The sequence below is a fragment of the Ailuropoda melanoleuca genome, chromosome 10 (genome assembly GCF_002007445.2).
Source record: "Ailuropoda melanoleuca isolate Jingjing chromosome 10, ASM200744v2, whole genome shotgun sequence".
NCBI classification, from domain to species: Eukaryota; Metazoa; Chordata; class Mammalia; order Carnivora; family Ursidae; genus Ailuropoda; species Ailuropoda melanoleuca.
This window is the reverse complement of record NC_048227.1, coordinates 62592642-62607544: the sequence shown is the minus strand read 5'-3', so window position 1 is coordinate 62607544 and position 14903 is coordinate 62592642. Positions and strand designations below refer to the sequence as shown.

The window sequence follows — 14903 nt, the reverse complement described above, 5'->3', positions numbered from 1 at the left end:
CCATGAATCAGGCCAACAGCACAACATTATCTTCGATAAATGTAGAAAATTGTGATTAAGGATCTTCTCCTTCGACTCTATGGACAATTATCCTAATTCTATGCTGTCACTTTTCAGCAATAAGCAAATGGCACTGTTACACATTTCTGTGCAGTATGCTTTGAAACTGAAGAATGTGGCACTTTAATATTGTTTCTTATAACCATACCAAGGAGATGAGATGCTCATCAAATATTGACAGAGTGCACCTGAGGGCAAAGACTTTTTCACACACCTTTAAAAAAGGTCAATAAAAATATTTTCTTCAAAGTTTAAAAGTCACCCACTCTCTTGTTCAAAACTTGCTTACGTGCCTGGTATCTACACACCAGAAATGACGCATACCGGAATCAGAACTTTATCCCTGACCCCCCCTGAACTTCGGACGGGAAAGGTCACATATCCAAAGCATGAAGAAGCAGGAAGCTCAGATCGCCTTTTTGCCACATCCTGGTAGTTTGCAGAGTGACGTTTTTGTTAGAAGAGCTGCAAGGTCACAATGGGGCAGCGCGTTAACTTGGTCATGCTTATGTAGCAAGAAAAAATTACCGCTGGTCTGGCTGAGGACACCTCTAACAAAGCTGACCTGGAGTTAAATATAAGGAAAACAATTAGGATAGCGTGAACCATATTAGCCAGACATTTTCTACGGCCAGAGTCCAGGAAAATCATATGCTTTTATGACAGGCTACGTCAGAGCAAGGCCTCATGGTGAGATGGGGGTTTAACCAGCCGATTAAGGGGGCTCAAGTTTGTATTGGGCAATTACTCCTTTTGTTTCTGTTGTCAGGGTTATGAGCTATTTCTATTTCTCAGAAATACCTATGTTGCTACAGGACATTTCAGAATTCAGATAATGGCCACTCAAAGCAGCACACAGACAGAAAAGATGACTTCATGTCAAGACAAGGCTTTGGGAATAAGGTGAAATCACTGGATGTCTGCATATTAATGAGGGGGAGCAGGTGAACATTACTAAATGGAAGCACAGAGGGTGGCTGGAGAAATCGCTAGGGGCTGTGCAGGCCCAAATGACTCACTATTAAGTACAAGCTAATGGACTGATGTTTCAGATTCTACCAGGCACAAAGGATCCATAGGAAGCGAAGAGCTAGGGGGCCTCATTTCCTTTCCTCTTTATAGTATAATATTTCAGCTGGCAATATAATAGTAATCAGAGATGGGGTTATTACCTAGAAGTAGTGTTAATTTCAGCATAAAGCAGAACAGTGAGGAGTTACTGAGATACTAAGAAGTATTTTGATTTTAATGTAGTTCTGGGTCAGAATGGCGTCGTCAAGAGGGTGTTACAGCAGGCTGTGGAGTCAAACGGCCTGGGTTCAAGTTGGTCACTACTATATGCTAGCCCTGGGACTTTGGGGAAGTTACTCACTTGTCCTTTCGGAGGTTCAGTTTCCTGTAACATGGGGGCAATACAGTATTCCCATCATTGTTACAGTATAATCTGACATAGGTGATTTAGTATTTTAAGCAAAATGGATAGATAAAAATCTGTGTTAAAAAAGTAATTTTTTGCCGGAAGACTTTTAGTTTCTGTCTTTCAAGTAGCAGTAATCTTTTTCTTTTTTTTTTTAAGATTTTATTTATTTATTTATTTGACAGAGAGACAGCCAGCAAGAAAGGGAGCATAAGCAGGGGGAGTGGGAGAGGAAGAAGCAGGCTCCTAGCAGAGGAGCCTGATGTGGGGCTCGATCCCAGAATGAGGGGATCACGCCCTGAGCCGAAAGCAGACGCTTAACGACTGAGCCACCCAGGGGCCTCAAGTAGCGGTATTCTGGTATATTTAAATATGCTCTGATTTATGCAAATCTTGACTTAGACACATTCCAGAAAGCCTTCTGTATTGGTAAGTATTTGCCCTGTCCCCATGCTCTAGACTTTGTCCTCTTTTTTTGTCCTTTCCAGAAGCCTTAGCTCAGAACTGGGAGTCCCTAAAGGGAGACTCAGTCGCTGTGGCAGAAAAGTGAATTTAGGCAGGGGAAATTCTTCAGTTCCTTTCTGTTGGCTCCAGGCAAGTCAACATGGGAACAGTGTTACTCTAAGGGTGTTGGTCAAGAATGCAGATGAAACTATAAGGTAGACATTGCAAACTTGAGTAGTGTCTGTAGAAATTTAATCAATTTCCCATTCTCCGATACAAAACTGTGGCTCAGTCGGTTAAGCATCTGCCTTCAGCTCAGGTCATGATCTCAGGGTCCCGGGATTGAGCCCCATGTTGTGCTCGCCACTCAGCGGGGAGTCTGCCTCTCCCTCTGCCCCTCCCTCTGCTTATGCTCTCTCTCTCTCTCAAATGAGCAAATAAAATCTTTAAAAAGAAGAATCTGGTTGGGGCGCCTGGGTGGCACAGCGGTTAAGCGTCTGCCTTCGGCTCAGGGCGTGATCCTGGCATTATGGGATCGTGCCCCACATCAGGCTCCTCTGCTATGAGCCTGCTTCTTCCTCTCCCTCTCCCCCTGCTTGTGTTCCCTCTCTCGCTGGCTGTCTCTATTTCTGTCAAATAAATAGTAAAATCTTTAAAAAAAAAAAAAAAAAAGAAGAATCTGGTTAAAAAAATCATGTGCATGTATTTTAAGGTAGAACTCAAAATTCGCGTAAAGACTTCAAAGTAATTTGACATTGGAGGTGGGCATAATGTAAAACATAAAACGTAGCAGTATTCCTCTCTGACATTAAAGTACTGTGAGGCAATTACAGAGAAAGACCGTTAGCTCTGTATTCCCAAGTTCGGCTTCCACCCTACCCCAAATAGAGGACAACTCTTAGTTTCATTGGATTCTTATGAGACTCATCTTAAGGAAGGAAATAGTTTTTGTCTGACTACTTTTTCCAATGAAAAAGAGATAAGTTTTTGCCTTCACTTGTGCTTTTTAAACTAACCCGGTCAGCGGAATTATTATTAATTACTGGTGTTTATGCTTGTTAATTTAGTGGTTATAATATTATATACACATTTTTCTCATTCTGCTCCTCCTTCTCCTTTTTCATAACCAAACCAAGAATTAACATTATTTTGGTGTTTATGGGAAATACAGAATTAGCCATCTAAGGCTATCTGAGGTAACTACTGTCTTTCAATATATATTTCTTGAATTTTAGACAAATAAAGAAGAACATTTTCTATTTTTGAAGCTACGTAATTTTAATTAGACACTACAATAATTTTCTTAAGTCTACTTTCTTCTTTTTGAGATAGAAAAAGAAAAGAAAAACTGACAAGTAAGTCATCCCTTTGACTTGATACCTTGGATTACATTTTTACAACATAAAATTTTTATCACATTTGAACCATCACCTTATTGAGCTACTTTTAAACAAACAGGAGTCTTGACTTCTAAATCTATGTTTAAAAAAAAGGATTGATTTTAATGGATATAAATTGACAAAAGCAGGGATTGGCAAATTTACAGCCTTTGGGCTAAATCTGGGTATACGGCTTGTTCGCTTGTTCGCGCACAGTCTGAGTTAAAAATGGCTTTTACATTTTAAAGTGTTGTAAGAAAAACAAAGGGCGTCTACAAAGCTCTAAGTATCCATTATTTGGCTTTTTTACGAAGGTTTGCTGACCCCAGGTCTAAAGGATTACATGATATATTGTCTTTTAATTCCTACTAATGCTGTCCTCATCCTTTCCAGGACTCACTGCTGTTTGATGGTCCAACCTCTTCATTGAGGATGGCTTCTGTTACCAAACATGATAGCTCAGTTCCCATAGAAAAAGCTGTGGCTTTTCCTGATTTTTTTCATGGCTTACTACAGTAACATCTTAAATTCATTCTCTGACCTTTATGCTAACTAGAATTACCCTTCCCTAAGCTTGAGTAGAATCTTGTTTTCTGGCCTAAATTATTCAAGAATAATTCTCATTAGTGGGTGGTAAAGGAAAGCAAGGAGACTGAAGCTTAGAATACTAACCAGTCTTCAAACTATATAAACGCATGTTGCAAAGAGATCTTCTTTCATAATGAGAAAGAAGACAGAAGCTCAGGCATTAACCAGTTATAGAAAAAGGGCTTTTGCTTTTAAAATGGAGATAAAGAAGGACAATCCTGTGTTTTGGGAAATTGCAAACTGCTACTTGTATTGTTTTTCTCTAAAGTGGAAATGTACATGTGAAAAACACCATTCTCTTCCTGCAGGAAAACAGAAAACCAATTCTCAGTTACTTTCTCTTTTTTGTGACCAGTGGTGATTTACCCCTCGCAGGCCAGAACATGGGCTCCTGCTGACATTCTGGCCCCAGATATCTGACCTTCGTTTGTACCATTTCATGCACAGAATTCCTTCCATTAACTTAAGAATCGCAAACAATCCAGTACAGAGTAAAAGCAGTAACTAAAGAAAATATGATCTAGTGCAAGGAGATTTGGAAACAAAGAAAAACAATTAAAAAAAAGATCAGATTAACATTGTAAACTGATATCAGACAAACATCAGGTCTGTGAAAGATTATTCCTGGAAGTTTTCTGAGAATTTTCTTGTTTGTTTTCAAAAAACTAAAAATAATTTTACAAATGTGTAGTATTAAATATTAAGTTTTATTCAATAATTGGTTAAATCTCAGTTGATTCCATTTGCAGTTCTCCTAACTGCCCAATTCTGTTCTCATTTAGACATTGGTCTTGATGCAGAAACGAAGAAACAAAGGATTAGATTAATCGTTTTTATGTAGACAGGCAGAATTTGGGCAGGTTCCTTAAAATTCCCTTCAGACCTTGTGGGAACGGTACAATCAACCGCAAAGCCATTCCTGGAATATTTACTCTTGCTCGGCTCTGGAAGATTTTTGGTTGTCACATGGCCTTGGAGAAATGCATGATCTCGCTTCCTTGCTAGGGGGTCCCTTCCCATGGCGCTGGCTGTAGCCCTGTGCTGACCTTTGATGGAGGGTGACAGCCACTTCCTGGCTGCCAGCAAGCAACATCCTTGATCCTTTCTTCAAGAAAGCAAATCTCTGGGAGTGGATAACCAGGCGAAGGAAGTCAGGAAGAAAGGCAGACTGTAACACAATGAAAAAATAAAGTGGTTTTGGTAACTTCGGGAAGAATACCATCAAGCTGCCAGTTCCGATCTATCCCATTTAGTATCAGATAAATTTTCAGATACGAATATTGCTAGGGAATGTGTGATTAACTAACCAGCCATTCATTTTCTTTGGCATACAATGCCACATCACAATTGGCAAAGTGCTGGACTTGGAATCAAGAGATTTGGATCTGAACCATTTAGTAGTTGTTTAAATGATAGAACATCTGTCGGAAGATGTGTGGGGTAGTCTGTTCTCTCGACTTTAAGCTCCCTCTTTTTATCCTCTTTTAAACTTGCTGCTGTATCTTCTAGACTTCTTTGTTGCAGACATTGATGAGAAATTAGAAGTTTGGACGTGGTGGGAGAGGGAGAAGCTGCATCACCCAAATTTTGCCCCTGAACTACACATCTGGGCGTGTGTGTGTGTGTGTGCACACAGACACAGACAGACAGACATAGACACACACACACACACACACACACACACACACGCACACATACACACACAGAGAGAGCTCTGGCAGCCCCTCCAGCATTACCTTCTTACAACTGTGTTTAGAATAGTACCTGCATCATGGAACGTGCTCAGTGGTGGTTAGCTATTATTATTGTTGTTGTTTTATGCACAAAAAGCTTCCAGCTCTGATTTGGAAAAGCTGCAGCCTCCCTGTCTTCCCTGAGATTTACAATTAAAGTGCTAGAGTCCTTTGTTTCAGAATCCTGTTTAATTTTAGTGATTTCAGCATTCTCTAAACCTCTTTGAATACCAAACTCCCGTTCTGCAAATACCTCAAATATCATCTTGTAGAATTGGGGTTCTACAGAAGATATTTTAGAAAATGCTGGCGTAGTGGGACATCTGTGGAACCTTAGCCAGAACAGACCTTAATCCTAGAACTGCCTCTGTACTTGTCGTATGACCTAAGTGTGCTTTTAAGCTTCACTGAATCTCTTTTTGGTTTCTCTAGAACATGGTTGGTTACTATAGCAAAGATGCCTTAGGGTGACCCTCAGTGATCCGTGCCCTTGTGTGATCTCCTCCTCTGGAACATGACCAGTGTCTAACCAATAGAATGTGGCAAGGTGAATACTTACTCAAAGGAGTCTGCTGCAACCATGTGAGCAGTTTTGAGAGGACCACATGGCTGGGCACAGTGGGCAGTGTATAGGATCCGGGCCCTCAGTGGTACAGTAGGCGCTTGCTCCTGGGGGCCCACCTGGTTAACGCTGATGTCACAGAGAAGCAGGGCAGCCTGGTGGATTTTGAAGGAAGAGTCTGCTCAGTTCCATCTGTCAAACTCACAGACAGAGCACTCACTCTTCCTCCCAAATAGGGGACTAAACAGAGCTGGGACTGGGGTGAAGCAAGGGCAGGGCCAGATTCTGTCTTGATGGAAAATTTTGATATTTTGTTCATTACAGGTGCCCTTCTTTTTGCATTCATTTTGATTTAAAAAATTTTTGCATTAAAATGTGTTTTTTGATTATTGAGTTTTTTGGCACCTCCGAAGGTGAGTGACTCACGAGCTTTGCCCTAGTCCCAGCCTGGCAAGAAACTCAAAGGGTCACATGAATGAAGTCTTTTCCAGATAGAAATATCAGGAACAGGGGATATATTTCTACCTGGCTGGATATTTAGCAGCTTAATCAATCATACCCTCTTGCAATTGTGCTGCTAGTCTGGGAAACATTTATTTCTTTAGTCAATGTGTTGGATTTCTGGTGTTGCAAAAGGAAAAACAAAATGGGTATCAAGGGTCCGTCCTAGAAAGTGACTGTAATATTCAGTGAAGCTACGAAAGAAGGTTGGTTCTAATGGTCTTCAGATCCGAGCTGTTCTTTGCAAAAAATACTTGCTATGCCTCAGTATTTTCCTTACTTACAGGCCAGAAAATATCTGGATATATTCAAAAATATGAAAAATGTAAGCACAGATTTTGATTTGTGAAGCTTAATGCATGAATGTATCCGACTAAGTCTTGAGGTTATTACGTCCATCAGAATTACCTGTTCTTTGACAAGTGTGAGCCTGCCTTTGGAATTCACAACACATTCCAGGAAAATCATATTCTAACAGATTTGTTGTTTACCCCGAAGAGGATATTTTTGTGCCTCATTTTTCAACTCTTTAGTTTGCTTACATTGAAGCAAAACATTCTCACACAGGAAGAGACTAGATACTCTTTCTCAATGGAGGGAGGCTTCTCTTTTCAGGGTCAGCAACTTCACGTCTTCAAATTTAATTATCACGAGATTGTAGACCAGTCCTTCCGGCTCCATGTCTGTGTCTCTGACCTTCCAAGGGCACAGTGCCACTAGACATACCACAAGATAGGCAAAGGACAGAGTCGAACTTGGATAACCCTGTTAACTTGTTTTCTGATGCTGATATCGAGATTCTCACCATAACTCATTTTGGTGCATTTGAGAGAGCTCAGTTCAAAAGGTCAAATTGTCTAGCATCAACAACCTTACCCAATTAACTGTGACACCTTAAATTCTCCCAGCCAGACCTGTAATGGAAAGCCTTTTACATTTAGACAAGACCTAAGCAAGTCATTGGACCAAGTTTATCAATTTTGTAACTTTGCAAGCTTTGACAAATCATTAAAAAAACATTATTTCTGATTTATAGCTTACCTTTAAGCAAAATCTAATATCATGGCCATTGGGCAAGTTTCAATCCATTACAAAAGCTGAACAATTCAAAAGAATTTTTCTAAGTCTATAGTTCTGTTCTGGATGGCTTTCACTAACTGACCATCTGGACCTGTGCTGTTTAATGTGGCAGCCATTAGCCACATGTGACTACTGAGCCCTGGCAATGTGGCTCTTCTGAATGGAGATGTGCTATAAGTGTAAAATGCACGTGAGATTTTAAAGACAGTTAAAATAATATTTTGGATAAGAAGGACTAGATAAAAACATGTTATCAAAATTTACTTCACCTGTGTTTCTTTTTACTTTCTTAAATGGTGCCACTAGAAGATTAAAAATTGCACATGCAGCTCACATTCTATTTCTGTTAGACAGTGCTGTCTCGGTGCCTTGGAAGTAAACATGATGGAGAGAGACTCTGGTATACTTTGTGCATTTGTACTTCCTTTGAAGTACTCCAAGAGCAGCATTAATTTACACAAAACCCCCATGAGGAGGATAGAAAAATGCCTCTTACTAACATTTCAAGGAAAATGACTTCAAAGGATATTGTCATCATGACTTAGATTCATAAGTCAAAGAAAAACTTTGGGTTCACGCTTCAGGGAATAAAGCATTCAGGGTCAGCTGTTTCCCTCACTGCTAACTCTTCCCCAGGTCCAGTTTGAAACCAGAAAAATCTTGGGGTGCGAGTGGGGAGTGGTATGAATTTGGGGAATTATGGGTAGGCAGTAATTTTCACGGAATACCTCACAGAGAGTAGGTTTTTAAGAAATGTTTGTTACATTGAGAAAAGGAGACTTATGAATTTAGATTTAAAGCCTCATGTTACCAAATTACGACTGGCTGTACGGAAGGCCACTGTGCCATACGACGATTCAATGCCTTGTTGCGGTGCCAGCGGTTCCTGTTCCTCAGTGGCATGGCCTGGATGGGTCTAGCGACAGCCGGAGAGTATGCGGTCACTGGACAAATGCCAGGCATGTAGAAATAGTACAGAGATGTAGGGTTCAGGGGACTAGAAAAGGTGAGAGGTCAGAGGTCTAAATATATCTAGAAAGCCTGAAAAACGCATGTTGTGACGAGAATTCAAAGTGTTTCAAGCCAGCGTGCTTTGGATTACTGAGAGGACTCCACCCAGAGGCCCATGTAGGTACAGTACTGAACCTGACAGGAGAGTACGTAGTGGTGCGGTGGGTGAAGCCAAGTGCCCCTGATGTACTTCCTGCCTGAGCAGTGACTGGTTCCAGGTCATGTGTAGGTCTGAATGTTTCAGTGCCAATAGGAGCGCCGTCACTGAGTTGCAAATGGGACAAGATAGTAGCTGAACGTAGGTTCTGGTTCTGACAAATCTTCTGAGCTCAGAGTTTTGCCATTTAAAATGTGAACCAAGCTCCTTTGGTTGCTCAGTGTGGTTCTGGGTTGGAAGAAAAGAGACAGAAATGAGGGATTTTGATACTATCGTGGCTCCTTTCACCACTGTTTAAGAAAACAAAATTCTCCTCTTCCAACATTACCACAGACACTAGGCACAAGCTACTAGGTGATCTAGACATATGGTTAAATATTTCTTTTTTCTTTATGTTCTTCACCTTGTTGGAGGAACAGAAATAAAATTAAACGTTTGGCATATAGGAAGTTCTCATATGTAAGGACTATTTGCTTTCACTGTAATAATCTATTAAATAAGCTTAATTGAAATGATCTTGTCTCAAAACGATTGCAGGATATCAAACTTGAAAGCTGGTCTTTTTAACCTTGATATTATAATGTATAGACGATGCCCAGCCGAGTAAATGTCTTATGATCCTGTAATCCTAACCTGGGTTGAAATAATGGTTTTGGTGCCTTACTGATTTTGACCAAATGGCAAAACTATCAGTTTAAGTAACAGTTGCTTAAGAGATGGGATCACTCTGTTGCTCTGGGGGAACTCATGCAGTCTTTGTGCTATTATTATTGTTTGAAATGAAATTGATGACCTATATGTAGGCTGACAGCTGCTCTGAGACCGTCACGAATGTTTTAGTGATGGAGTCCAAATTATAAATGCAATGTTTTGTTTCCTCCAAGAATCCAAATCATACCTTTTTCTTAAATAGCTTCTGGACAGAATTGGTATCTCTTAAAAGATGAGCTTTTCTTCACCCCATTACTAGTGATGTGGTGAATTATAAAAATAGATACAACTCTTAGATCTGACAATTTAATACTTTTCCTCCTCAGTACTGGATTTACTTAGAAAATGAACATCTTCAAGTTCTTGGTTATGGAACATCTGAACAAGCACAAATACTTCTACAACCCATAATTGCCAGTTTGAACCAAAAAAAAAAAAAAAAAGCATGGCTTTTTGTGGATTAAAGACTTAGATTTCAAGCACTGACTCCCCCCATCTCCCACTACCAAATCCAGCAGTCTTATAAATACAACATAAATTTGCATGCACTATAATTACTGTGGTCAATTATGCTACAGCAAGCACATAGTTTTTCCTCAAACATTTTCATAAGCAACAAAGAAACTGCCTTTGTGACTCATTTTTAGAGATGGGCCAACAAATTCGGGTCATGTGAGAGCTGACTCGCTTTTTTTTTTCCCCTCCACGTTTAAGATGTGTTCATGTTTAGGGGAATCTAACTAAGTCAACTTTCTATTACTTTGATTGGGTCCAGATGAAAAGTAACTAAAAAATAGGTCAGAGTTTTTAAATGCTGAGGCTATCTTTATAATAATCAGACGTCTTGCTTACAAAGTAGTTTACGACCATATACTTTCTAATGTAATGAATTGTTTAAAAAAACCAGCGTTGTGGGAGTATAGTTTACATACTGTAACATTCACCTATAGTAAATACAGAATCCAAAGATTTCTAAATTTATATAGCAGTGCAAGCATTACTATATTGCAGTTTTAAGACATTTCCATTACCCTTAAAATTTCCCTTGTGCCCTTATATAGGTCATCCGCTTCTATCTCTAACCGCAAGCAAACATTGATTTGCATTTTCTCTCTACAATTTTGCTTTTCCTGGACATTTCATATAAATGAGTTGTACAGTAATTATGCCTCTTGTGCCTTCTTTTTGGGATTCGTCTATGTTATAGCATGTATCAGTTGTACCAGCCTTTGATTGCTGAATAATATTCCATTTTATAGGTATGTCACATTTAAAAAATCCACTTACCAGTTGATAAACATTTTTTTTAAAGATTTTATTTATTTATTTGAGAGAGAGAGGGGGCATGAGCGTGGGGAGGGGCAGAGGGAGAAACGGACTCTCCTCTGAGCAAGGAGCCCAAGGCAAGGCTCCATTCCAGGATGCAGAGATCATGACCTGGGCTGAAGGCAGGCGCTTAACCAACTGAGCCACCCAGGTGACCAAGACATTTAAATTGTTTTCAGTTTGGGGCCATTATGAATAGGGCCACTATGAACATTCACTTACATGTCTTTGTGTGGACATATGCTTTTGTTTGTCTTGCATAGGTTCCTGAGAATTGAATTGCTTTGTTACATAGTGAGTTTATGTTTAAATTTTCAAGAAGCTATCAAATGTTTTCCAGAGTATCTGTGCCATTTTACATTCCCACCAACAATATATGAGGGTTCTCCTTCCTCCACGTCATCGCCAGCATTTGGTACTGTTTGTCTTTTTGATTATAGTGACGCTAGTAGATGTAAAGTGGTTGTCATTATGGTTTTAATTTGCATTTTCATATTGACGAATGATGTTTAACATCTTTTCATGTGCTTAATCAACTCTTTGCATTTCTTCTTTGGTGACATGACTCAAAATCTTTTGCCCATTTTTAATTGGGACGTTTGTCTTCTTATTACTGACTTGTAAGCATTCTTTACATATTCCGGGTACAAGTCCTTAATCAAACACATAATTTGCAAATATTTTCTTTTGTTCTGTGGCTTGTTTTTTTTTATTTTCAAAAATGAAGTGCAATGTCTGTAACTTTTTGATGCAGTGAAAATATTCCAAATTTTGGTGAAGTCCAATTTATCAGTTTATCAGCTTAAAATTATTCATGGGCTCCCCATAAGCCATAAGAACATAGTCCATAATCCATAGTATGACAGACAAAGTCAGACAAAGACAAACCAAGTCAGATCTGACTTTTGTGCATCACCGTACAGCTTTAGCCCTTGGCCGGATTTTGTCTCTCGTTCCGTGTCTTCATCACAATGTTATCTCCTAAGCTCTCTTTATTAAAAAATATTTATTTATTTATTTATTTATTTATTTATTTATTTATTTATTTATTTTAGAGAGAGAGAGAGCACAAGTGAGGGGAGCTGCAGAGGGAGATGGAGAGAGAGAATCTCCAGCAGACGCCCCACTGAGTGCAAAGCCCTTTGCAGACTCAGTCTCCGGACCCTGAGACGATGATCTGAGCAGAAATCAAGAGTTGGATGCTTAACCAACTAAGCCACCCAGGCGCCCCTCTCCTGTACTCTCTTAATGGACCATGACGTTTCTGCTCCCCGTGCCTTTGCTCAGTTTGCTCCGTCCCCTCGGAACAACATCCTGCTTTCCTTTCCCTCTCTGGCTAAGTTCTTTCTCCCTCTGTCTAACTCCTTTGTAACTAAGATCCTCTGGAAAACCTTGCCTACCCTCCCTTTGGCCCAGGCTGAATCAGGTGCTCTTCCTATATGCCTATTTCAGTCTTAGCACATCTCATATTATTCTGTAATTTTTTATTATATTATCTATTCTCCTTATCCAAGAATAAAGTTCAGTAGATAAAGGGCTGTATTTTAGTTTTTCTTTGTATTTCTAGTGCCTATGGCATAACTACTGTTTTATTATAAGTACTTAATAAATATTGATTCAATATATGCTATGTTTCAAAAGTAATCAAGAGCCGGACTTATAAGAAAGCCATTCTACTTAGTGGATTACAGATAATTAGAGATAGGCATTTCTCAAACCTACATATTCAGAGGAATAAGAAGGATTCCAGATTCAGCATCAAATCATTCACTCAGTTTTTATTCTGGAAAGACAATGAACTATGTGCTTTATAAGCATTTTCTCTAATATTCAAAACATCCTCGTGTAAGAGAGGAAATTTGATGTCCCTGTTTTATAGGAAAGGAAACTCAGACTAAATGCTTTGACTGAGGCCACCTAGCCATTTGTAATGGGAAAGAATACAGGTCATTTATAAACTTAGCATGATAAGAAATCCTGGCTTTGAGGAATGCATTTAACAAACGTTCAGTGAACACACACTATGTGCCCAACAACATTCAAGGAGCTATGAATTTAGAAGGAAAAGAAGAGACAGCTGTTTCCACAGTCATGGAGTTTATATTCTAGGTGGTCATGGATACAATGGATGCTACTCTTAACCAACCTTCTAAAAGAGAACAAGCCTGAGCATTCAACTCATTTGAGATAGTAAAGTTAGGAAAAGATAGAAAAATCAGACATGAGAATGCTTGTTTTATCCTTCTTCTTTCTCTCTCTCTTTTTTCCTAAGTGTTAATTGAGAAACAGGAACAGATTTTCATATACACAGGGCTTTGCCAGCAATATGGACATCATAACTGCCCTGGCCCTGGGCCCTGGAGTAGCCAACTGTTTGGCCATGATATTTGTTAGAGAGACCAAGCAGTGCCCCTGTGTGCAGTGGCATGCTTAGGAAGGAGTCAGAAGGGAAGGGAAAATTGGAAAAGGCAGGATGCGGTAGGAAAATTGAAAATGCAGCGGGGAAGAGAAGCAACAAGGACACAATCACTGGCAAGCCTACCACCGGTGGATCCTCTCTCTGCATCCTGAGGGTAGGGCCTTGCCCATGCTGATCATTATTGTATGACTTAGCACCTAGCACAATGCCTATCACTTAGTTGGTGTTCACTAAGTGTATCAGAAAGATGATTTATTGAAATGAGTCTATTCATTAAATCAAAAAATATTTGTTGATTGCTCTGATATCCTGACCATAGTGTGAGGTCTCCGTCTCTACCCTCAAGGGATACACCCAATATCTGGGGAGAAAAACATAATCAGATTATTGAAAGGAAAGTGTAATACATACTATAACAGAGAGGTGAATAAAGTGCCATGAAAATGCTAAAAAGAGATACTTGCTTTGTCTCAGGACGAGGGGAGGCTTCAGGGAGAGTATGGCATTTGAACTAGGAAGTCTATTTAAGGCGGTCTGGAGAAACTTTCCTGTTCAGAATATAATGAGAATGTCACAGTGGCTAGAAACAAAACACACGGACAGAAGAGGCTGGGGACACAAGAAATTTGCAAGGCCAGGCTAAACATTTTTATTATAGCCTGGAGTGTCATTACTGGCAGGCAGTAGGGCCACACATTAGTTCACCCTCTGCTTTGCCATCAGAGCTATCTTCTTAAAAATATGTTTTATGATGTTAATACCCTTCTCAAAGCCACAAAGCCACTCAACCATCACAAAGTATTATGTAATACGGGTTTCCACATGCTGATGAGGCCTCTAGATAGACATGAACATGAATGTCCCATTGTGGAAGCACGAGTCCACATAGGTCGTTGAACTTTCATGGCCTTAGCCCCACTTCCTGGTATCCTTGCCCTGGTATAATCCTCACCTTCGCTGAGTGAGTGTAGGTCTGTGTAACCAACAGAACGCAGAGGGAATGATGGTATGCCACTTCTAAGGTGAGATCAGAAAATGTATTGGGGCATCTGTTTTGTTCTCTCTTGGCTTATTTGCTCTGCGGAAAGTCAATCACTGTGTTTTAAGGACACTCAAGTAGCCTATGGATTGCCCCACGCAGGCAAGGAACTGAAGCCTCCTGGGAACAGCTATGTGAGGAAGCCATCTTGGGGGCAATCCCTCCAGCCCTGGGCAAGCTTTCTGAGGGCAGCAGCCTCAGCAGGAATCCTGACTCCAGCCTCCTGAGCCACCAGCTAAGCCCCTCCCAAATACCAGACCCATCCAAGTTTTTAGATAATAAATGTTTGTTGTTTAAAGCCACTACATTTTAGGATAATTTGTTAGGCAGTGATTGATAATTCAAACATCATTGATCATATAAAGTCAGAGTTAAAAGGAACTCCAGAGACTGAGTAGGGCAGGCACTGATAACTGCGTTCAACATTTACCACTGAAGCTTGAAGAGATTTGATCAGAGTTGGCACACGTTTAGAT

At 39.9% G+C, this 14903-nt stretch overlaps 1 long non-coding RNA gene across 1 annotated transcript in view; it reads left to right on the top strand.

The window, feature by feature from the left end:
* Positions 1-12489, top strand: part of LOC117803964 — a 45227-nt gene extending 32738 nt beyond the window's left edge. Inside the window, exon 9 of the long non-coding RNA XR_004628092.1 lies at positions 12025-12489. This is a non-coding gene — a long non-coding RNA (uncharacterized LOC117803964). The remainder of the gene's footprint in view (positions 1-12024) is intronic.
* Positions 12490-14903: the final 2414 nt, after the last annotated feature.